General features: G+C 35.7%; 1 protein-coding gene across 1 annotated transcript in view; it reads left to right on the top strand.

Annotated features, from left to right (window-relative positions):
• The window catches only part of TBL1XR1 (TBL1X receptor 1), a 177,782-nt gene that overhangs the window by 88,711 nt on the left and 63,676 nt on the right, over positions 1-25,395 (top strand). Inside the window, 1 exon segment of the mRNA XM_030330359.1 lies at positions 838-906. The gene's annotated coding sequence lies outside the window, so the exon portion shown is untranslated.

Raw genomic sequence — 25,395 nt, 5'->3', positions numbered from 1 at the left:
TGAGAGTTCTAGTTAATTAAAGATAAAATCAGAGAGGAGCCAACTTAAAGGGATTATATTCTTTCTTCAGTTATTCAGTGTATTTGCTTAGTTATCTTTTTAGTGTTTACTGACTTAATTCACTGGTTTGGTGGAGGAGGTAAAGCTGCATTCCTTTCTGTGGCATCAGCTTGCCCTGTTACATAAAATTGTACTCTAGCACGTGGCGGAATCTGCACTGGTCAGCGTTAGACCGGAGAGCCACCACTTTGACAGGGCGTCTGAAAAACAACTTGTATATTTTACACAGAAGGACACAGAAAATAATGTGCTATGACTTAGCAATTGAGATGATGGGGTAAACTCTGTAAAATGTAGACTCTGAAGAGATTAAACTTTAATAAGTCTTGATTGAAATTGTTTCAAAACCAATCATGCATTTGTTTTTATTATTAAACAATATATAGAAGATAAGTTCATACCAGTCCTTGCGGCTCATGATCATAGATTATGAACATGCTATGCTGGGCCCTATCGCAGTAATATTTGCACCAGTTAAGTTGAATGGGGGTGAGTGTACGCTTTGTGCAAATCCATCTTTTCCAGTCTCCCTTTTGTTCATTGTGTCAACCTTTTAGGAGTGTTGTAAAGATTCAGTGCCTGCCACTTACTACCCCAAAAGTTGCTGCTGTTGCTTATATAAGATAATAGTTGTTTAGGGGGGGAAGGATAATCGTTGGTGGCGGGGACCTTACAGAGGTAAATAAAAATAATTTGATAACATGGAAACTTGTGGGAAATCTCTTAAGCTGAATTTGTTTTAGGGCACACTGAATATTGTACTTTCCTTTTTCTCAGCAGCAGCAACTTGTGATTGGCGGTACCGGATATTCAATTGCACATCCCCACATCAATGCACTGCCAATGGTAAGAATTCCTCCCACTCCGAATGGTAGAGTGTTTTAATTGGTCTTTTTATTATTCTCTTACTTGGGAGGGTCTCTTAAGAATTTTTAAAGTTTGTCATAGGTTGACAAAATATATCTGTGTTCCCAGAGTAAAGAAATGTTTTAAAAAATATATGTGAGGTAAGGCACTTAAAGTAATTAATTTTTGATTATTTAGTTAAAAAAGAAAAGGGCGAACCCTTACTTTGGAGAGTTCCATCATCTATAGATTGTATAACCACTTGGCTGTAGTTATCAGGATGAAAACTATTATTATATAGCAATGATCTTGTATTTTAACAGGTGGGCTATATTTTATGAATAGAATTTTCTTGTTAAATAGTCTTTTTGCATATTGCATTTATCTTAATATTTATAGTTAATGGGCAGTTAAATGTCTAAAATTCTACCTGTTTTTAGTGAGTGAATGATTTCCAAGAGAACCATCCTTACTATTTAAAAAGATCATTTAGAAACCTTTCTCTGTGGAATAAACATCTGTGAACTGTGTTATACAGCAGAAAAGCCAATCTGTAAGAGTTGAGATAGCTCTCTTTTCTGTATATGTCTTGGATAACTTTTGGCAAGAACTCTTCTGCAATTAAATGATAGAATTGGGCTAAATTTCTAAAGTTTATTCTAACTGTAGGCTGAATGATCTCATTACTGTTAACTAAAATCAGAATGACTCTCCCTTACAAAAAGTAATTCTTTACCTAAGTGGTATTGGTTATGTATTTTAGAGTTCAATAAATAGGACAATTAATTACTTAACAATAATCAATTTCAGAATGTTTTCTGTAGTACATTATTAAAACTTTTTTTACTTAATCAAATTTTTTATTTTAAACATTAAATCAAATAGCTATAGAAACTGAAAAAGACTTCTAGAACTTGGTGGGAAATAGTAGATGTATCAGTCTGAAATAAAAGCTACTAAAAATTAACTAGAATCAGAATAAGTGGGCAAGATGAGTTATCTGTGAACAAATTCCTAGGAAATGATTCATTTTAAAGACGGGCTGGTCAGTATGTTGATAAGAGGAAAATTTCTTCTCTCTTTCCCCCCTCTTATTTTCTTCAACATTCCCCATTAACTGCTGAGAGAGAATGTTTTGTGTGGCCTTACTTGACACAATGACATGGTTCTTCATTAGTTTATGAGACGCTTGCTGGGTTCTTTAGGGTGCTTGGGTGACTCAATAACCATTGTTAAAATCTGCTGTTTTCTTCTGAAGCATTACAGTTTCTCATGTAAGAAACAGCTCTCTGGTAAATCAGCATCATCATTTGGATTACCTGCCCTTGGCTTTATGTTTGAAGTTCACATTTGAAACCTGTTGGTTTTCTTGATAGTCTTAACTATTTGTGGCATGTCCCCCTTAAGAATCCATTGTGCGGGCCTGTTGGGTATGTGAGGTACAGGTGCTGTGTAACTGGCTACCTCTTCTAAGTGCCTATCTTCAAGTGAGTTTTTGAATGTGTCCCTCACAGACTGTATGTTGTTTTGTTTTTGGAACAGCTCTTAGACTGTATTTCAAATCAGGTTATTTCCAACACATTTACCAATTTTGTTGAGAATTCCTTAAATCATTTTTGAGTCATGATCACAGAAATTTATGTTAGTTCTAAAAATGTGTTAGTGCTAGAGATGAAAAAGGCCAGGATTACAACATACTTGCTTATAGTCTAGCTGAGGACATGACAGCCATTTGTACATACTTGCATGATGTGCTAATAAATTTATAGGTATTGGTTCACAGTGGTGGTTTTCTCATGAACCTGAGAAATGCCTGTGTTTTGAGTTAAACCTGTGCTATGTAGTATCTTACATTCTTTCCCTGAAAATGAAAAGGAATGCTTTGTGGGAACACTTACCTTACCTCTACCACCCCACCCCCACCCTGAACTTTGTTTTTGGTATAAATAAGCATGAAGGATTCATAATACTCTTTTTTGCTTATTCTTCACTTGGCTAGGTACAATTTATTTTAACTCTAATTGTACCTTACATCATCATGGTTTATAGCTACTTTCCTAAATAAATGTGGATCCCACTGTATTAATAGAATGTGTTGGCCTACAAGTGTATATTATTATTTTAACTTTTTGTGCACATTTTCAGACATACACTGAAGACGACAGAATAGCATAATGAACTCAGCTGCAGTGGTCAGGAATTTTGTTTCATCTTTAACCACCTTGTTTCCATGTCCCCCCCACCCCCTGTCATTTTGGAGCTAATACTTGTATCATATGATTTCATTCATACATATTTTATTTAGTATGTAGCTACGTAAGATATGGACTATTAAAAATTATATATATACATATATATATATACACACACACACAATACCATTAATCACACTTGAAAAATTGGTAATAATTTCTTTTTTTATTTGAAAAGGGATTTAAATATACTTTTGAAAAATTATAGTGAAAACCAAAATTTGTCATCTTAAACATTTTTAAGTGTGTAGTTAGTACACTTAAGTGTAGTGTTAACTCTATTCACATTGTTGTACAACAGATCTCTAGAACTTTCTCGTCTTGCAAAACTCAAACAGATTGAAACTGATATCCGTTAAACAGAAAAATTCCCATTTCTCCCTCTTACCGGCAGCTGGCAACAAACATTTTCCTTTTCGGTTTTATGAGTTTGACTACTTTAGATACTTTATACTTAGTATAAGTGGAATCATACAGTATTTGTCTTCTGTGATTGGCTTACTTAGCATAATGTCCTTTGGTCTCATCAGTCTTGTAGCATGTAGCATGTGACAGGATTTCCTTCTTTTTAAAGGTTGATATTCCATTGTATGCATATATCATATTTTCTTTATTCATTCGTTAGTGTATACTTAGGTTGCTTCCATCTTTGGCTGTTGTGAATGATGCTGCAGTGAACATGGGTGTGCAAGTATCTCTTCAAGATCCTGCTTTCACTTCTTGGTACATACCCAGAAATGAGATTGCTGGATCATATGGAAACCTCCATAGTGTTTTCCAGAGTGGCTGCACCATTTTCTATTCCCACCAAAAGTGCACAAGTATTCTGATTTCTCTTTGTCTACATTCTCTACATTCTGTCCAACACTTGTTATTTTCTGTGGTGTTCTTTTATTTTTTTGATAGTGGACATTCTAATGCATGAGATGTTGACAATAATTTCTTAATATCAGTAAGTAGCTGTTTAGTTTAAATGTTCCTCATTTGCTCATAAATAATGTTTCTACAGAGTCACTACAAAATCCATAGATTACATTTGGTTGGTATATACACCTTAACTCTTCTACCTCCTTATTTATTATATTTTTCCCTTTTAACTTACTTGCCATGTAAATTTCCTCATTCTGTGTTTATTATTATTATTATTATTATTATTAATTTTTAATGTTTATTTACTTTTGAGAGAGAGACAGAGACAGAGTGTGAGTGCGGAGGGGCAGAGAGCAAAGGAGACACAGAATCCAAAGCAGGCTCCAGGCTCTGAGCTGTCAGCAGAGACCCCATTGTGGAACTCAAACTCACAGACTGTGAGATCATGACCTGAGCTGAAGTCGGATGCCCAACTGACTGAACCACCCAGGCGGCCCTATTTTTTAAATTGCATCCCTGTAGTAAAATGCTTCTCTTTCCCTTGTACTTTTTTGTAAATCAGTAGTTATATCTAAGAGCTTAATCTAATTCAGGTTTTTCTTGCTTTATTTTGTGGTGTTAGGGTGACAGAATATTTCATAAGGAGGTGCTGAGTACTCCAAGAAGAAATAGCTGTTTAATTGTCTCTGTTTGTGAGATTAGGTTACTGTTGATCACTGCCTAGATCTCTTATTTCTATGCAAACATTCAAAATGTTGATATCCTAATTATATCAAGGTTTCATATATGATCTGTAATATCTCTGTAAAAGAAACTTCCCTCATCAGATGCTTGGTTACTCTGTGGCACAGTTTGCACAGGAAAGGCATACTAATTACTTGATTCTTTCCTTTATTTACCAACTTTCAAAGTATTTGAGTTGTTTCCTAGAATCTTGGAAAAGTAGACCAGTGAGGATTTTTTCTTTTTTTTTGAAGTGTCATTGAGCTTGTAGATTTAAATAGTTTATGTTTATTGCATTGTAGTTTTTATTCTGATGATGATGCTCATTGTCTTGGCCAGATGAGTCTTTTTAAGTTGGCTTTTACATAAACTTCTTTTTCTTTCATATATGTAAAATATTAGGTATTATTAAATATAAATGTAATATAACATTAAAATATAAAATATAGAATATATATGTGAAATATGTCAGATATAAATATGTAAATATATAAAATACATATAGAAGTATTACATAGGATTTTTTGTCTTAATATATATTTATATATCTAAACCAGTACCACCAACATGATTACTAAAAACTGCTTTTTTGGCCTTTGTCCTGCTGGGGTTTACAGTGTTAAGTATTCTGTTTTATAGTACTTGAAGTACATTCACCTGTATGATTTTTCTGCCATCTTGTTATATAGTCAGGTCCGTTTGTTTCATTTTATTTTTAGTGTTTAGCATTTAAGTGTTTTGATTTAGTTTTGTTTTATAATTATATATAAATCATTCATGTTAATTATAAATAAGGTACATTTTTATTTCTCCCCTTATAGGTAACCAGTTTTAACTATATTGCTATTTAAAAAAAAAATATATATATATATATATATAAGCAAACCCACGTGTATACGTAAACTAGAGATCATCTTAAAGCACTGTATAGAGCTAGCCTGCCTTCCTTTTAATAACTGTGTAGTAGTCCATTACATGGATGTACCTAACTTGTTTCAAGAATGGGAGTTTTATGTGTGACCATAAATATGCATATTATTTTTTTAGGCAATTTGCCAAATTCCCTTAGACATTTTGGCATCTTCTGGTTTTTTTTCCCCACTTACAAACAGTATATAGTCAGAACTTATATATATATATATATATATATATATATATATATAGTCTGAAAGTTGAGAAATCGTATCTCACTATAGTTCTAATTTGCATCTTTTCATATTTTTTAGAACTATTTGTATGTCTTTTTCTTTGAACTGTTGAAAAGATTCTTGTTTTCAAGAAAATCTGTCAACTTTTTTGATCCGTCCCTCAGACCTATTTTCTCTTGTTCTGAGTCTGTAGTCATGTCACAACTTCTAAAAATTAATTTGGTTTAACAATAATATTTTTCTGCTAAGAAAACAACTAAGCTGACTGGCTGTCTTATGTTTGATTTCAGTGGAATTGGACCCTTGATATAACCATTTTATTTGGAAAATGAACCCAGAAAGTTCCTGTGGGTGTGATGGAGTAGTGGGGAAGTAAGAAAAGATAAAGAGGCCAGTAAGGATGCCTTAAACAGTAGATTACTGTTGTGGGCAGTTGAGGCTCAAATCATGTAGGGACCTCTGGGAGACCGAATAGAATATGCCTCTGAGTTATTTCACTCAAGGGGCATTGAAGTGGGAGTAATTTGTCTACCAACTCCCTTTCCATATTGGTGGAGTTACGCTTTCGGGGTGGGCAGGTCCTCAGCAACTTCTCCCTGACCTAAACCTGTGGCCAGAGATGACCTGTAGGTGTTAGTGGAAAAAAAGCTGTCTCGTTCCTAAGGAAAGTTGAGCGGTAAGCGGATGTGGGCTGGGCACTGCCAGCTCTGTTGCATCAGTGAATGTTCCAGTCTGCAGTTACATTCTCAGTGTAAATTAGTAAATCATTCTTCTCATTCATAAATTGCTCTAGTGTATTTTGTTAACATTTATTCTCTCAGAACTGTATTATCCTAAGAGAACTGATAAAAGTAAGTTGTAGCTTGCTACACTGAGGATAAGGCCCCAAAGAGTTGTGACCCTCCCTAGAGGTAGGATCATTGAGGTGGTGCATATTGAGAAACCAATGATCTGTTCCCTTTTACTATCTACTTTTTTTTTTTTTTTTAAGTTTATCTATTTATTTTGAGAGAGAGAGAACATTCCAGGCAGGCTCCACACTGTCAGCACAAAGCCCAACTCAGGGTTGCAACTCACAAACTGAGATCATGACCTGAGCCGAAACCAAGAGTCAGACGGACAGTTAACCACCTGAGCCAGCCAGGCGCCCCTACTGCCTACTTTTTAATTATATCATCTGTGAATTAACTTGTTCTATTCATTGTAGAAAACTTCATTGTCATTATTTATCATCTTTTGTTGTCATGTGATTTTGAAGTGGTGTTATTAAATGTGAAGAATGAATGGCATTACTATATAGATGGCATTGTATAAAGTATTCATATTCATTTGGTTGTGAATTTATGCCTCTGGAGAATTAATTTTCAAATCAGTAGTAAAATGCACGTTGGATTTATATTAATCCCCTGTATCTTACCACTGGATGATTGTTCTTTGATGTGAGGCTTCTGTAACTAAAATGGAACCTGAAAGATTGTGTTATCTATCATTTGAAAGTCAAAGAAAGCTTGAATTCTTACATAGATTTAAGCCTTACCTTAAATGTAATAGTAGAACTTGTTATGGTGGGTTGCTGTTGTTATTTAAAAATTGATCTTCATGCTTCACATAATTTTGGCATCTGTTCCCTAGGTTTTAATATGGACACCATGCAACCAGAAACAAAATGTAGCTAGCTCTCTTCTTATCTCAAGGAACCCAGAATAGAATGAGAGCAAGAATTTAAAACTCACATAGAGGTAGAGAATGGGTGTTAAATGGAAAAATGTTAGGGACCCCTGGGTGGCACAGTCGGTTAAGTGTCCAACTTCGGCTCGGGTCATGATCTCGTGGTCCGTGGGTTCAAGCCCCACATCTGGCTCTGTGCTGACAGCTCAGAGCCTGGAGCCTGCTTCGGATTCTGTGTCTCCCTCTCTCTCTGCCCCTCCCCCACTCATGCTCTGTCTCTCTCTCTCTGTCAAAAATAAATAAACATTTAAAAAAAAGACTTAAAAAATAAAATGAAAAGTGTCCTTGGGGCACCTGGGTGGCTCAGTCAGTTGAACTTCCAACTCTTGATTTAGGCTCACATCATGATCCCAGGGTCATGGGATCGAGCCTCATATCCCCCCCTCTTTTGGGTGCTTGGGTGTTCTCTCTTTGTTAAAAAAAGGGGGGGGGGCGGGGCATCCTATCTTCACTTGTTTTCTGGCCTTATTTTTAAGTATTTCAAACTTTTCAAACAGTCTGTACTATGTTAAATTCAGTCTTACTGGTAGGTTCTAACACATTCAGGGGTGGGCCACGTGCTTTAATATTAGCAATACAGCCATAACATTTGAAGCTACAGGCCATTGCAAATTTCTTGAATGTATTGAAGCCATTAGGAGTCTCTGTTTTTTACCATTCTTCCTTTTATCAATCCATCCATCTTTCCAGTGGATAGTAATGGATTTTTTTTGTTATTTAAGTTTTAATTTTTTGCTCCGAAAGGAAATTAACATAGTAAAGTTTGGTATGTAACAGACAGGAGTTTCTGATTTTAATATGTACTATTTATTCTCTTGTCCATGTTCTGCCAGTTACTGCCTTTTTAAGCCAGTTACTTTCAGTCGTATCTTTTGATTGTTTTCCTTTGGTTCATTGGAACAGAGATCCTTCACAATGACTAGTTTCTCTCCTTCCTGTGATTGCCATTTTCTCCTATAAGCAGGATCGTTAAATTAAAAAAAAAAAAAAGATGCTAATGCTCTTATTTCACTATATTATTTGTTTCTAGTCAGATGTTTAATGGGATCATTTTATTATAATTTGACCCTTTTAAAAAATGACTTAGAACACAAGGGTTTGCGAATTTAGAGTAGATTACATAGAAATACTTCAAATGTGTAAAGTATTTGGAGACACCAAAAGACATTTGATTAATTTAAAAGTTATTTGATGAATGAGAAAGTAAATAAAAATCCGAACAGAAATGGAAGGATGAGTGAATGTTCTGTGATAGAGTGTAAATATCTTATTTAAATAAGTCTCTGTAACTTAGTGAGGTTTTTAATATCTCTATTTTATAGATGAGGAAACAATTATTCCTGTTTATAATCACTTAGATGATAAATTATAGAGATAGCTCTGAACTAGGTCTTGTTTCCACAGTTCTGTCCTTTCCTGAGAGTGTCTGCACTACTGTTCTAATACAGAGATGGGAACCATGGTGAGATGGGACTGGGGTGGGACCATAGGTTCTCACAAAGATCACTTCTCCTTTATTTTCCATGAGAAACATTTAAGGAATAAAATTGTTATACTGTCCTTCAAAACAAAAGAAATTATATCCATTTAAAAAATATAGAGGTTTCAGTATTCATAAATTTATTCAAAAAATTAAGGTTTTTATTTTTTTCATTCAAAGGAGAGATTTGATAAATTAGCTGAAATTTCAGAAACTAAGTCACAGTAAAGCATTTGATTTGAAAATTGTGAACTTGTGAAGTATATTTTGTGTTTCCTTCACTAATCTTTAAAATCATTTAATTGTTTTATAATGCCTTTTAATATATTCCCTACATGATTATACTTCCCTACAACTGTGGATAGGATAAAATAAACAGTGGCTTTCATAAAAGTAAATAGTTTATTATTATTTTTAATGTTTATTATTTTTGGGAGAGAGAGAGACAGAGCATGAGCAGGGAAGGGGCAGAGAGAGAGGGAGGCACAGAGCCTGACGCGGGGCTCGATCTCATAGACCACGGGATCATGACATGCACCATAGTAGGACGCTTAACAGACTGAGCCACCCAGGTGACCCAAAATAAATACTTTAAGTTCACGTATTTGGAAATGATATGTAAGCCATTTATCTACCTGTTTTTTTTTTTTTTCTTTTATAGTGGCTACTCCCCATAGTAGAGATGGAAATTTATTTCAAGAACAAACTTTCTCTGATCTATCTGCCACGTGGGGATGACCTTTTTACCAACACCAATAAGTTTGTGTGTGTGTGTGTGTGTGAGAGAGACAGAGAGAGAGACAGAGAGAGACAGAGAGGTGACTCATTGAGACACCTTGGTCCTTGGCCCTTGTTTGCCATTGTGTCCTCCTCCCCTTTCCACCTCCACATCTGGACCTGCAGTCTATAGTTGTGGTAGCCACTAGTGATAATGTGGCTGTTGAGCACTTGAAATATGACTAGTCATGGTTGAGATGTACTATAAATATAAAATGCATTCTGGATTTTAAAGATAAAAATCTTGATTTTAAAATACTGATTATAAGAAATGATCACATTTGGGTTATATATTGGGTTAAATTAAATATATTAGTAGAATAATTGCCACCTGTTTCTCCTTAAAATTTTCATGTGGCTACCAGAAAATTTAGAATTACATAATGTGGTTTGCATTGTGGCTTGCCTTTTATATCTGTTAATAGTGTTGCCCTAGACCTTGCCAGTCACAGCTACCTGACCATAGGTTCTCCTTATTTGTCAGAAACAAGTAATGAGAGCAGTGAAGAACTTGACTAATGCTAAGATCTGGGGAAACAGGAGTGACCCTCAAAGCATTCCTAAAATTAGTTCATGGTGTTGCCAGGTGAACTGGGGGAGACCCAGCCTGTCCCATAGGTGTCATCAAAAGTTCTTGGTCTTGTCACAAGAAAGAGTTCAAGGACAGACATGTGACACTGTGACACAAGTGAGGAAGTTTATTAAAGTGAAAATACAGTCTGGGGATGTGAGCTAGGGTGAGAGAAGCTGGAGCACCTGGGGGTTGTTGGGTCTCTATCTTTTATTGAGAGCTGTTAACTAGGGGGTGGAATATTCATTACCTGGGCATGGATGCAAGGTGTTAGGAGTTTTTTTTTCCTTATTTGGTCAGGGTTTCCTGTCGTCTCATCTGCTATTTTGAGCCTGTCCAGTTTGATGAGGTTTGATGTGGTTTGATGTAGAGTGCTGCTGCCAGGCTTCTGACTTTCCCCATAGCCAGCAATGACTTCCTTGTTGCTGGCCTCCAGGGATTCTGTTAGAACCTAACTAACTGCCTACTCTAACAATGGGTCTATGTTATACAGCTAAGTAAGTTGTCATCACTCACTAAGTAGGTCCTAATTTTACAAATAAGGAATTAGGGCCTAGAGAAGTGATGTCACTTTACGTATTTTGTCATGGTTACAGAACCGAGACTTGAATCAGATATCCTCACTTGTAGTCCAGCGTTCTTAAAAATTGTATATCCTACAAATTCATAGAATCAGAATATTTTTCAAAGGTGAATCATGAGAGCTTTCAGAGGGGCTCAAGAGGAGACAGAATAAGGATTAAAGCATTTTAGTTAGAGATGTCTAGGTTTTGTGTTGATGTTTTTTTACCCCCATTACTAGTCAGTGCTAAAGATGCAAAATGTCAGGAGAATTTTCTTTTATTAAGATGAGATTTTCTTTCTTATCTATTTGTGTTATTTTCTTATTTTGAAGATCAGTTATTCAGTGCTTGCTTTCCTTTGTCTACACTTGTCAAATCATTTTTTCCCTAAATTTTTCCCAGTTGTGAAGTTTCCATTTGGTTCTTTTTACTTTGTACTTCTGAGAACTTCTGTGTTTCCTGTCATTATAAGTGTATGCTTTTACCCTGGGGAGGATGGATGAAAATAGCTGCCTTAACATTTTTGTTTGATAATTTTCATATCTGGGTAATCTCAAGATTGGCATCTCTTGTGGTCTTTTTCTTTGAGAATTGGTCAGATTTTCCTGATTCTGTGTATGTAAAATAAATTTGTGTTGTGTCTTGTCAGGAGAATGTTGACTTTTTTTTTTTTTTTTTTTAAATAGGTGATGAGCATGGTTAGGTTCATGAGAACTGCACGTTCTCAGTGTTTGTGGCCTGGGCGTTGTCAGTCTCTAGCGCCAGTTCAGTTTTCAAAGCCTTTGCCCTGCTGCTTTTGGTCTACTTCTTGCATGCACCACTCAGGGTTAGTGTGGTACCTGAAGAGTGGCTTCTATCAGAAGGTCTCAAAACCTTAGCTTCTCTGGGTATGTTCTTCATACATGTGTTGGGATGCCTTTGGGACTTGTACTGGTTCATGTACAGAGTTACAGGATTCCCTCTTCCAGCTCTCATAATCTGTGGCTCCCAGAGGCCTTTTCTTGGTTTAGTTTGGCTTTTCAGATAGAAAGAGACTGGATCAGTCAAGCTCCTGAGGAGAAAAAGAAAAGCCAAAAAGAGATTTATCAATTATAGCTTTTTTGAAGTGGAAAAATAGGGAGTTATAATTTTAAAAATGAAGTCAAGATCCTACTGAACAAATTCTCCCACAAATTGTGACTACGGTCTCTGGCCAATATATAAAAAACATGAGGACACTATAGGGCAAACACAAACAAGTAGAAACTGGACTGGAGTGGTTTCTTAAAAAAAGGGAATGGCCTTGGGTGAGTTTCTCATCTTGATGGTGTTTTGCTTCAGGCAGACTCCTCTTGGCTTGTTTGCAGTCTTACTGGCTTGAGGAATGAGATCAAATTCACAAATACCACAGCAGCTATAGAGTGATGGCAGTCTAGCAGGAGGAAGAGGGAAGAAATTCCGGAAAAGAAAGAACCACAGTGGTGGAATACCAGATTCTATGTATAAACTCTGCCAAATATGTGGCTGACCCCTAAACTGGAAACAGTTCAGATGTCTGTCAACAAGAAAATAGATAAACTGCTGTGTATATATAACACGGTGCTACTGAGTAATAGGAAGAGAGTATTGATACTTGCACCAACCTGGATTAATCTCTGAAACATCATGCTGAGTGAACGTAGCCTTACAGAAAACTAGGACATGATTATGATTCCATTTCTGTGATGTCCCCCAAACAGGCAAACTTACATATTTCTGTATTGGGGTAGGGCAAACAAAACTAATGTTGGAAAAAAAAAAAAGTGATTGGAGGGCTTAGAAATGGATGCATGGGTGTTGGGGACAAGGATTAAGTGGGAATGGGCATGTGGGAATTTTCTAGGGTGGTGGTAATACCCTGTATCCTGTTAGGGATTTGCATTACTTGAGTATATCATTGAATGGTAAGTCTAATATCTATCCATTTTATTTTGTGTAAATTTTTTCTTTGAGAGAAACACTGTATTAAACACTATACTATAATTAATGACAGAGAAACTAAAGTATATATGGGGAAAGTGTACTGATCTTCAACTTATTTTGAAATGGTTCAGAAGTTAAGATCAATTGAGAGGATGGTAAGACAAATACAAGGAAATGTTAATTCTAAAGGCTTGGTGGTGGCTATGTGAATATTTTCTATACAGTCTTAAATTTTTTTTCTGTATGTTTGAAAATTTTCACAATAAAATGTTTTAAAAATACTAGTGGGTAGTATTTTTCTAAACCACTTTCCTGTTTAATAGGTTGTTAGTAGCTTTCATCAAAATTGATATTTTTTAAATTTGAAAATACTTTAAAATTTTATGAGTGACATTTTTCTGCCTTCTGAGTTCTGAACTTTAAAGGATGCAGTAAGATACAGAAATATAAAGAATAAAAGTAAGTCAAAACATACCCCCACACAAATAATTTGATTACTTCAAAGTGATACAGCAAAGGCTTATTAAGATCATTTATAATACATGAATTCTGAGGGGATGGATACATAATTAGAGTATGCTCAGAGTCAAGTATGATGAATGGGATATGGAATCCCTGGGGTTGCTTATTTTGAATATGTTTTTGAAAATACTGTTAGAGGCAATTATTAGATTCTCTTTCCATTTTTTAAATTGACCAGTTGTCACTTATGAAGTTTGACTTAGAACACATTCTTTTAAGTGCATTGTATTTATTTATCAAGAGGAATGTTGCATGATTTTTATGCTAGAATTATTAGGCTAAAGTAATTTGTTTTTTAAAAATCTGTATTTTAGGAATATAGTAATAGTATGTTAATGAGTTGGTAGGTTAAAAAGCATATGATCATTGTTGCAAAATTTTGTGGTTCTTTTATAAAGTTTTGGGAGAGAAGTATAGTGCTAATAAAAATATAATAACCATGGGGGCTCCTGGGTAGCTCAGTCAGTTAAGCATCTGACTTTGTCTCAGGTTATGATCTCACAGTTCATAGGATTCTGTGTCTCCCTCTCTCTCTCTCTCTCTCTCTCTCCTCCCCTGCTTGTGCTCTGTCTCTCAAAAATAAAAAATGAAATAATGTAATATCCAGTATCAAGTATAATGTTTATAAAATGCTAATTCATTTCTTATCCTCCATTTATTTACTGTTAGGAAATCTATTCTGAAAGGCTTCATTTTCAAAATGTATATATCAGAATAAATTTTAAGCAGGTGAGGATGAGAGAAAAGTAAAACATTAATATTAAAATATAAAATGTAATAATGAGATGTGAGATTTAAAAAAAATTTTTAATGGTTTTATTTATATTTGAGAGCGAGACACACACAACAGAGTGCAAGTGGGGGAGGAGCAGAGAGAGGGGGAGACACAGAATCCGAAGCAGGCTTCAGACTCTGAGCTGTCAGCACAGAACCCAACAGGAGGCTCAAACCCATGAGCAGTGAGATCATGACTTGAGCTGAAGTCAGATGCTTAACCGACTGAGTCACCCAGGCACCCCAAGATGTGGGATTTTTAGCAATTAATTTGATCATCTTAGTTTCTTTTTTATTGGCATTTTTTCTTACCCAGTCATAAAAGGAGACTTTCCAACAAAACTAAGCAGTTATTAGATATATTTTAGAACATAAAAAGTTATATGAAACTGTGTTATATATGAAATTATGTTACAGAGTTTCCTATTTTCTTAGTGATCAAAATAGATTTGGACTTATTTTTGGTCTTTTGTCTTTTTCTCTCCAATTGTATTGCAATAATATAAAGAGAATTACCATTTCTAGATAGTAGAACTTTTTCAAAGCTATAGCCATTTATATTCCATGAATTCTGTATTATTGATATGTAAATGAAGTATTTTGGTCTTTGAGCAAATTGTACTGTGTGCTGACTTCTCTAAGTAGGGGAAAGAATTAACAAATGTTTTTATGTTCTACGGAGAAATTTAGTGAGGAACAATCCAGTGGGCTTCATGTGACATACCAACTAGTTATTAAAATTCCAAGTTCTCCTTTAGCTGCTGATCTTGGTGCCAACCCTTCTTGGAGGAGAATATCTTAAGACAGTGGTTCAGTCAGTCCTGAGTTTTTGCAGGAGATAATTTACATCTGTATAATACTGGCTGAAACCAATATGGCTTGTAGTATTTTATCATTAGTAATAATATTATTGTCAGTAAATAAGTTTAATATTTTAAGTCTCTGGAAGAGTCTTCGGGGTCAGTAAGGTAGATGGAGAAAATTGCTGAAAACAGCTTATGCTCAAAATAGAACTCTAAAGTATGCTTTGCATGTCCATCCTGATTTCTGTTGTTTGCCATTAAGTGTAAGGTTATTTTAGTCAGCTCATTAGGATTGTAAATCAAAATACCTAAATGAAAACGGAAAGTAAATTCAATGTAAAGGAAAATTTTGTTTCACAGATTTTTATCTCAGACACATGGATATCACCACCATTTTAAGACTAGCCAAGAACAAATTTCATCAAGACTGCTTTATTTTTGCCTTTGTTTCTGCCAACCAGAGAGAAATTTTATTAGTGATTCTGAATAACTTATTAGGCAATATATTGCCAAGGTGAAATGCTCAAATGAATAATTAATAGAATTGGGTGTACGGCATTTATTTTATAGTCACTTTAAGTAATTTGCATAAAAACAAGCTTTAAAAAGCAAGTTTTTTTTTTCCCACTGAATATTTCATCCTGTCTTTACATCCTTTAAAAGACACAGATTACATTCCTTAAAAGAGAGAGATTACATCCTTTAAAAGAGTAGAGTTTTGATAGATTCTTGATTACAGTGGTATGTTTATTGGTTCTGCCGTCCCTGGAGTTTTAAGTCTGCCAGGTAAGAACGTAAGCAAAAAATAAAGTAGAATGTCACCTGATCTATGAACTTAAAATTTAGTATTCTGTTTGTTAGACCCAGAAGGATTTACTAGGACCAGGCAGTTAATGTTATGTAGGTGATTGCAGTTAGAAAACCCCTCATTTTTTGAGGCACCAGAGCCTTTCTATTATTTGTTACTGGTAGTAGCTTGATTTCCTTCAGTGTAGAAAACTTACAGACACTCTTTAAATGTTCCTGTGTGTCACTGGGGAAAAAAATGGTTTATTTCAATTAGCTTTGTCAGAAGAAGCCATGTTCTATTTTGAGAGCTAGTCAGAAAAAAATAAATATTATGCTTAGGGAAAATATACGCATTAATACAGAGGATATCACAAGCAAAATTATTGTGTTTTATTACATGTTAAAATTTGGTGTTTATTTTACTTTAATCATTTTCCTTGTCATCTTTTTGTTCAGTTACTTAATTGGGGACACTTATGAGGCACTTTTATCACTTAGCGTAATCATTAGCCCAAAGGTGTTTCTGCACTGTTTTTAGATTTACTTGGGCAATCTGACTGGCCAAAGGTGAATAGGTTTTTTTCAGGTCATAATTTGGTCACTCATTACTAATCTAGCTAGCTTAGATGATTATGCTCCTAAGGCAGGTATATTATAAAAACCTTTCTAGCAGTTATAAATTTATAATTGCTATTTGAAGTTTAAAATTCTATGAAAATTGTTTTCGTCTCTGTTCCCACCTCCTGTTTCCACTGTTAACAGTTTAACTTCACTGTTAACAAAAACTCTACATTTTATTTCTTCTTTCGGAGTTTGTCCACAAAATCCCTCAGTGTGAAAGCTAGAGGAGCCCTCGCAGATATCTAATTCAGAACCCTCATTTTACAGATGAGGAACTGAGGCCTTGGACTAGAACAGAGGTCCCCTCACTCAGTCCAGGACTCTTTCTATTACATCATGCTGCCTGATGTTTGTTTATGGAACTCGGCAACATCACATACAGGGTGAGCTTTTTTTTTTTTTTTTAAACACGCAAAGTGATTTCCTGCTCTAATCAACTGCTATTCATCATTCCTGTCTAACTCATTCTCCTTTTTTACCAATACCTGTCTTAGTCCATAATGTAGCCCAGTTACTTTGGTTTGTTGCTACTACTTCTTGGCATTCAACCGTCATTTTTAAGAGTTAAACTCTTAGTAAGGTTTCTTATCAGTAACCACTGTAGCTTTACCAGGCACGATAGCAACAGTAAGTTAAAATTTATGACAGGGATGATTTTGTAGAGTTTTAAATTTAGATTTAAAAAATGAATTACAAGTATGTACGAGAGCATAGATACTACATTTAAGAGCAGGTGTGATACAAGATATGAAAAAAATTTTTTATGATAATAAAATGCCAAAAAATATTAGCCAGTGGTGTTACATAATTATAACAGTGGTTTATCCTGTGAACTCATGGATTTAGATAAGCATATTTGCATTTTAGATTCTTGAGTTTTTTTTTTTTTGTATTGATATTCAGATTGACCCATTTTTGGCTAGTGAGTGCTTGTTCAAGTTGATTTCTTGTGTCCTATAGACAAGACTTTACTACTTTGGTAGCTTTCTTGTTTTCTGGTTTAAGATAACATGGCTTTCAAGGGTACCTCAAGGACTTTCAAGTTCTCATAGTAAGTTTATGATTTACAGGTTTCTGTAGGACCAAAGTGCTGTTTCTACTCCACTTTCCATATTATTTTGAATTTTTATGAACATTGGCCAACATTAATTTTGCTTTTGTGAAAGAGGAGGAAAAAAACAAAATCTTTCAGCTCAATGAAAATTAACCTGTTTCTCTTGTATATTTATTTTTTTTAATCTGTTGTCTTAATGTCACTGGAATAACCATGATATCAACCTTTACAATTTTAGGGCAAACTAAAGCACTAATGCTCATCTATGAATGCTGGTTAAATTTGTTGGAATGGACAGGATACCACATCACAGTCACACGGATACTTTACAGCACTTACATATATATTTTAAAGGTTTTGGCATTCTTTGACTAGTTATTTATCAGCCATTTTAAAGGACCCCTGTCCACCGGCCAGATAACTAATTGGGTTTCAGGTGAACTACATCAGAGGTCTAGAAATGTCATGTGACAGTAGTTTTCCTGAAAATGTATCTGTGGGGAGAAGGGTTGTGGATTTTTTTGTTTAATCAATGCATAATTATATATAAATTGTGTGTGGATTATATTTCTTATGCTGGAGTGGGAGAGCTGTATTTTACGACTTATGAAGTATTTTTAAAAAAATACATTTGAATCGCTACTATGTGTTAGGTGCTAGATATGAAGTATAGACTGTCTTTTTAAATATTTATAATTTCTAGGGGTGCCTGGCTGTCTTAAGTCAGTTAAACATCTGACTCTTGATTTCAGCCCAGGTCATGTTCACATAGTTCATGAGTTCAAGCCCCACATTGGGCTCTGTGCTAGCAGTGTGGAACCTGCTTCTAATTCTCTCCCTCTCTTTCTCTCTCCCAACCCTGGTAGCACTCAATCCCTCTCTCTCTCAAAATGGATCAATAAACTTGAAAAAAAAATATTTATAATTTGTGGTTATATGTGTATGTGTAACAAAACGTAATATAATGACAGCATTAGCACTTAAATTATAATTGGTTTTCCATACATTCTTACCTACCTGTGAGGTGTGTAGGTTAATTTTATTTGTATTTTACAGAACAAGAAACAGGCTCAGGGGTTTGATTTAATATCTGAATGTCAAAAGCAATAGCATTTGAAAGAAGACATCAACATTCTGATTTCTAGTCTAGTAATCTTATACTACTGCCAGGTTTTCACAAGAGTCAAAACAAAACAAAAAACAACACAACTATGATGTTGGTATTTGAACAGGCTTTCATAAGGAGATGACATTTGTAGAATAGAAGAATTTCAGCACGTGTAGTTGGAACAAAGAACTAAAAATGCAAGGGTTTTAAATGATACACCTGAATATATGCACCTTATGGGTAAAGTACGTTCAAAAAAGATATTGTATGGCTGGGTAGGTACTTTGAAATCATCGAATGAGAAACTTAAATGGCTGGCTAATCAGTTTAGAGTAAGATGTGGAAGTTACTAGGTAGCAGTAAATATATATGATATAATCAGTTATGTTTGATGCCTTGGTATCAGAAGATAATAGGAAGAGACCTAGGAGACTCTGAGGCTGTTGTAATACAGGCGACAAGTACTGTAAGTAGAAAGGCTTGGCTGAACGTGGTGCTGTGCAGGTAATAGAAGATAGAATCTCTAAGATTGCAGGTAAAAGCAGAGATAGGAAGTCATATCCAACATGATACTAAAGTTTATTTATTTTAGAGAGAATGAGTTACGGAGGGGGACAGAGGGAGAAAGAGAATCTTAAGCAGGCTCCATGCTCAGTGCAAAGCCCTGACGTGTGGGTCGATCCCACGACCTTGGGATCATGACCTGAGCCAAAATCAAGAGTTGCATGCTCAACCACCCGAGCCACCCACGCACCCCTCATACTAAGGTTTAAAGTGCAGTGAATGGTAGAATCAGTGATAGTTATGAGCAAGAGGAGAAACAAATCTTGGAGAAAAGGATATAAATTGCCTTGGGTGATACTGAATTAATGAGATTCTGAAAGACATATAAATAGATTTGTGCATTAGTCAGCTGGAATTAGAATGCTTGAGTGGGAAAGATCTGGGTATGTGGAGTGGCAAATAATAGGAGAAGTTGGTAGGTTTCTAAGTCTTTAGAGTGGCTGAGATCCTTAGCTGGGAGAGTAGACTGAAGACCAGAAGGCTAAAAAGTCCACTGTACACATGTTAGGGCAGAAAGAAGAATCAGCGAGAGAGGGGAGAGGGCAGAGGAGGGCAGAGTCAGGAAGCCAACTATTGGAAGTTCAAAGACTGTTCTCATTTTATTCTTAAATGCTGAAAAATGGCCAGGAGTGGAGATCAAGGAGCATGAAAACCCATTGCATTTGGAGGTTATTCGTAGCAAAGTGTTTTAAGTTGAAAAGGTCAAAAGTAAACTTTAACAATAACAAAAATATTTTTCTTCTTTTATACATTATATTTAAACGTGTAAATGTTATTTACATTTTGTGCCAAAGAGTATACTCTTTCCTTTTGTTCTTCCATCAGTTAATTATTTTTCATGACTGTATAGTCCATGAATATTATGAATGTACCAGTCTTATTTTGGTACCCCTTTTTAATGGACGTTTACTTTATTTGTTTTTCTTCTTTCGCCACAATGTTCCTAAAATAAATATCCTTAGGAACTTATGCTTTATTTCTCTAGGTTATGAGGCATCTGGGTGGCGGTTAAGTATCTGACTTAGGCTCAGGTTGTGATTGCGCAGTTTGTGGTTCAAGCCCCACATCAAGCTCTCTATTGTCCGCATGGAGCCTGCTTCACAGCCTCCGTCTCCCTCTCTATCTGAGCACCCCCCCCACCCCCCAATAAATAAACATTAAAAAAATCTCCTTATTTCTCTGGGTTGTAAGGTACATGTATTTGTTGAACTTAATGACTGACCATTTTAAAAACAACAAAAAAAAGTCAAATTCTTACAGTTCATGATACTTTTACTTGTAATAGAGGTTGATGATTGTTTTCCAAAAGGCTTCTTCTCATTTCCACTTGCAGTATAGGTGAAAAACCTTTCCCGACATTACTGTCTGAAATAGGCAACTAGATCTTTTAAATATCTACCAATTTTAGCGAGTGTAATTTTACTCCTTGTTACTTTGATATGTGTTTCCTTGATAACTAGTAAATCTTTATGTACTCAGATATAGCTGTTTTTCTTGTATAGTTTTTGAGATTCCAGTTTTGGTTAAAAAGATTTTATTCTCTCTAGATTGGTTATGTAGCCTCATTGTTTTGTTAAGAGGTATGTATGTGTAAGTACATGCATACACACATTTATTTAAAATATCTAAGTACGGGGACGCCTGGGTGCCTTGGTCGGTTGAGCGTCTGACTGTTGGTTTCGGCTCAGGTCATGATGTCACAGTTTGTGAGATGGAGCCCTGTCGTCGGGCTTCATGCTGACAGCATGGAGCCTGCCTGGGATCCTCTCTTTGGTGCACACGCTCGCGCGCGCCCTCTCCCTCTCCCTCTCCCTCTCCCTCTCCCTCTCCCTCGCCCTCGCCCTCGCCCTCGCTCGCCCTCGCCCTCGCCCTCGCCCTCGCCCTCGCCCTCGCTCGCCCTCGCCCTCGCCCTCGCCCTCTCCCTTGCCCTCGCCCTCTCTTTTTCTCTCTGCCCTCCCCAGCTTGCTCATGCGCATGTATGCATGCACTCTCAAAAGAAATTAAAAAAAAATTAAAATATAAAAGTATTATATCTGCCTGGAGTTTATTTTTTATCTATTGTAAAACACGCGTGCCCACTTTTATTTCCTTTCAGAGGAAGTCACTTGTGGCAACACAGATGTCTACACTCCATCCTTTTCCTTTGCTCAGACTTTTGTGTCTTTCAATAGAATAGTATGTTTAGTTGTATAAATTCAGTAAATATTTAAAATAGTTTTATTTGGTCTTGGGATATTTATTTTCTTACCTGTTTTTATAGGTGCTTATTATTGGAGCAGGGAAAATTTACTGTATTAAAACTCCCTAAGCAAAGGCTAGTAGGACGCCTGGGTGCCTGAGTTGGTTAAGCATCCAGTTCAGCACAGAGCCTGCTTGGTATTCTCTCTTCCTCCCTTCCTCTCTCACTCTCTTTCTCTTTCTCTCCTACCCCCCCCCCCCCCTTCGTCACCAGCTCTTACATGCACACTCGTGCTTTCTCTCTCAAAATAAATTAATAACTGTTAAAAAAAAATGTCTAGTAATGTTGCTAATGATATGATAGAGTATCATAGAAGACCCAACAGATTCTATGATAAAATTTTTCTTTTGTATCTTTTTTTTTTTTTTTTTTTTTGCTACTTCAGAAAGCACAAGGAATAAAGGTTTTGAAGTAAAAAGTTGAGGAGGCACTCATAAGTTTTACTGAAGTCACCTAAGATGTGAAGGGCTTTTGGTGAATGGGGTCTTTGAGGGAAGTTAAAAATTTTTTAAAATCCATGATGGAAAAATTGATAAGGAAATTAAAAACCTAATAAAACGATTGCCAAATGGCTCAGAGGGGCAAAATGATGTTAGATACCATTATGGTTTGGAGTTTAGATAAGTGATAGGGCTTGAGTGGGAATTGGCAAGACTACTTGAGCTTAATGTCAGGATTATAATAGCATTTGTTGTTGAAATGTCAGATCAGGATATTTGCATCAAAATGGAGGAAAAATATGTGATCCAGAAGGTATGACGATGGATTGAAGGATGCTGAGAAGTATGAGTAATTTGAGATGACCATGAAAATCTGTTCAGTTAGTAAGTGAGTAGATCACGGATTTAAGGAGTTTATAGTAAAAGAGAGGGTGTGTGTATTTGTGTTTGTGTGTGTGTTACAGTTATGGGATGTAAAGGTAGAGAAGTTTTTGAAGTATGTGCATGACGTACAAGTCATGGTTGGCATGACTGAGAAATGTGTTAAAATATACATGCCTGGGATGTACCTCTGATTTGCTAAAACTTAAGACTTTTCAGGGTTGTCATGAAGTTTAGGACATTACTTTGAAAGAGCTGCCACAGGTGAATTTGATACACCATATTAAGCAAGAACCACTGGTGGGCTAGAAATGAGTGTGGCGGGCCTTTTTCTTTCTTCATATTCAGTGTTTGGCCAAAAAGAGATGGAGATACAAGTTACTGAATTTGTGGAGGTAATGGAGATCAAATTGGGAATGGATGAGAAGGAACAATGAATCTTAGTCATTGAAGAAGATCTTTCTGGTCTTCTAAAACACTGTTGACTAGAAGAAAGAAAGAGCTTTATTCACTGTTTTCAACAAATAATAATTGAGTGCCTTTTGTGAATCGGGCTGTATTCCAGGCACAACCATAATGAATAACAAGGATCAAGTATCCACGTTCATGTAGCTTGCATTTTTTTTTAATGAACATAAGTTGTCATTCCTAGAGTATTTGTTGAGTCACCAGTGTTTGAAAAATTTTAACCTGTACCACATATTGTACGATCCAGTATTTCTTTAGAGTAGTGTTCTATATAAACAAAAACATTAATTTTGAAATGAATGCTTTCATTTGTTGCCTCTGACTACTTTTTGCTTGTTGGTAAGTATTTCCTTGAAACTTTCCTTTACCACCAATAAGAGCAGCAACAAAAAAAAGGTGAACCCATTTCTATTACATAATGGAAAAAAAGGAACATTCTTTTACTTCTGGCAGTCTTCAGTTTCAGTACAATATGCTTTTTATTTTTTTTCATGTTTTTTAAAAAATGTTTTTTTGAAAGAGAGTGGCGGAGGGGCAGAGAAAATCCCAAGCAGGCTCCGTGTTGTCAGTGCAGAGCCCAATGCAGGGCTTGATCCCAAGAATTGTGAGATCATGACCTGAGCTGAAATCAAGAATCAAACACTTAACTGACTCAGCCACACAGGCCCCCCACTACTAATTTCTTACTATTTTTGGAGTAAGTCAAACTGATTCTGAAGTTGATGTCTATGGATGTATTTCCTCTTTTCTCTTTAAATGCCTTTCCTTCTCCAAGGAGGTGAAGTTGAGAGCAAAGAAGAAAAGCATTCACTCACTCTCATTGTTTTGCCTTAGAGTTTTGTTTCTTTAAAACTACTTATTTGAGCACCTAGTATATATACATTTGCATTATATTGGAGGAAGGAAGCCATTTAGTACCTATACTTGAGAAACACTAAATTGATCAGCAGTTTGGTAAATATTTCTGATGAAAACACTTGAATTATGTCTAGATGAACTCCTAGAGAGTCATCTTCTTTGGAGTTACTTTCCAGAACAGAGTCAAACCCACATAATATTTTCAAATGAGGATCTTAATCTTTATTTATTTATTTATTTATTTTTAATTTTTTTTTTTTAACGTTTATTTATTTTTGAGACAGAGAGAGACAGAGCATGAACAGGGGAGGGTCAGAGAGAGGGAGACACAGAATCCGAAACAGGCTCCAGGCTCCGAGCTGTCAGCACAGAGCCTGACGCGGGGCTTGAACTCACTGACCGTGAGATCATGACCTGAGCCGAAGTCGGCGGATCAACCAACTGAGCCACCCAGGTGCCCCAGATCATAATCTTTAAACAAAGTAAGGATTAGAAGACTACTAGGATACATGTTGAGTATGCAATAACAGCCATTGTATTGTCTCTGTACTCACTGCCCTCATTGTTAGTTTCCCCTGCCCTTTCCATTAATATAGGGAAAAGGTTAGGCTTCATGTATTACAGTGGTCCAGAAAAAATACAAGCCTTATGAGAAACTGGAAGAGGTAAAGAGAATTAATTTTTTTCTTTTATCTCCCAAATGACCTTTCCAGATGGTTAGTTTTAGTCAGAATCCAAATAAGGTCTACATATTGCTTTTGGTTTGCTAAATTTAAGTCTCTTCCACTTATTGGTAGAGGAAAGCGATTCATTTGTCTTGTTGAATTTCCTATATTCTGAATTTGGCTCTGTATCCTTGTGGTAGTGCTAACATATTTCACTGTTATCCTGTATTTCTTTAAAGTAGTAGCTAGAGTGCTCGCTTCGGCAGCACATATACTAAAGTAGTAGCTAGAGACCTTATTAAATTCACTTCTAATTCTTTGATCATGATATCTTCTTTTTTCTTCCATTCGCATCACACCACGTGAGGCATAAACCATCTGGTTGTCTCACTTTCAGTGATGCTGATATTGATTAGTTGGTTCAGTTGTTGTTAGCCTAATCCACCCAATTTGCACATCAGACTTTTCCCTCATGGGCTTAGCACTGTTCAGTATTGTTGTTTAGATTCATCATTTTCTTAGGGATAGAAAATGATTATTTTCCAATTATATCATTGTTTTTGCATTGATTCGGCTGGAATTCTGTGAAGGACTGTTCCTAGTCAAGTATTGGGATATTCTGAAATAGATCTGTCACAAGAAAGAGTATGTGCCTGAATGTTTTAGTTATCAGTTTTTAGAGTAATTACTTGGTGGCACTCCAGCAAGGTCTCAAGGTGACCATTGATGTGGATTTTATATTTAACTTTTATAATCTATTTTTGAGGTGGTTTAATTCACTGTCTCCTTTTGCTATGATGACAGTGGTCTTTGGTCTCCTTGTTTTCTTGCATGACAGGATGTCCCAGGCTTCCTGCTTTAGCCTTGAAATTGGCCATTCCTATAGGGGGTTCTGAGTCCTTGTAGCGGACAGTGTTTATTTAGGGACTGTAATCAAAGTATAGAGTGCTTTTTAGTTTGAGGTTGTCGTTAATGGCTTTTTTAGAACTAGCAAATGTATTTTAGTAAGAGTAAAACAAATTTTGAGTTCCTAGTTATATTTTAATTCATATGTAAGATTATAGGTTTTTAAAGCCTGTATTGTGAATTTTACTGAAAAAATATCTGTGTATTATAAACATTAAAATAATTTTAGGGGCACCTGGGTGGC

This window comes from Lynx canadensis, chromosome C2, assembly GCF_007474595.2.
Source record: "Lynx canadensis isolate LIC74 chromosome C2, mLynCan4.pri.v2, whole genome shotgun sequence".
Taxonomy (NCBI): Eukaryota; Metazoa; Chordata; class Mammalia; order Carnivora; family Felidae; genus Lynx; species Lynx canadensis.
This window is presented reverse-complemented; position numbering and strand designations above follow the sequence as displayed.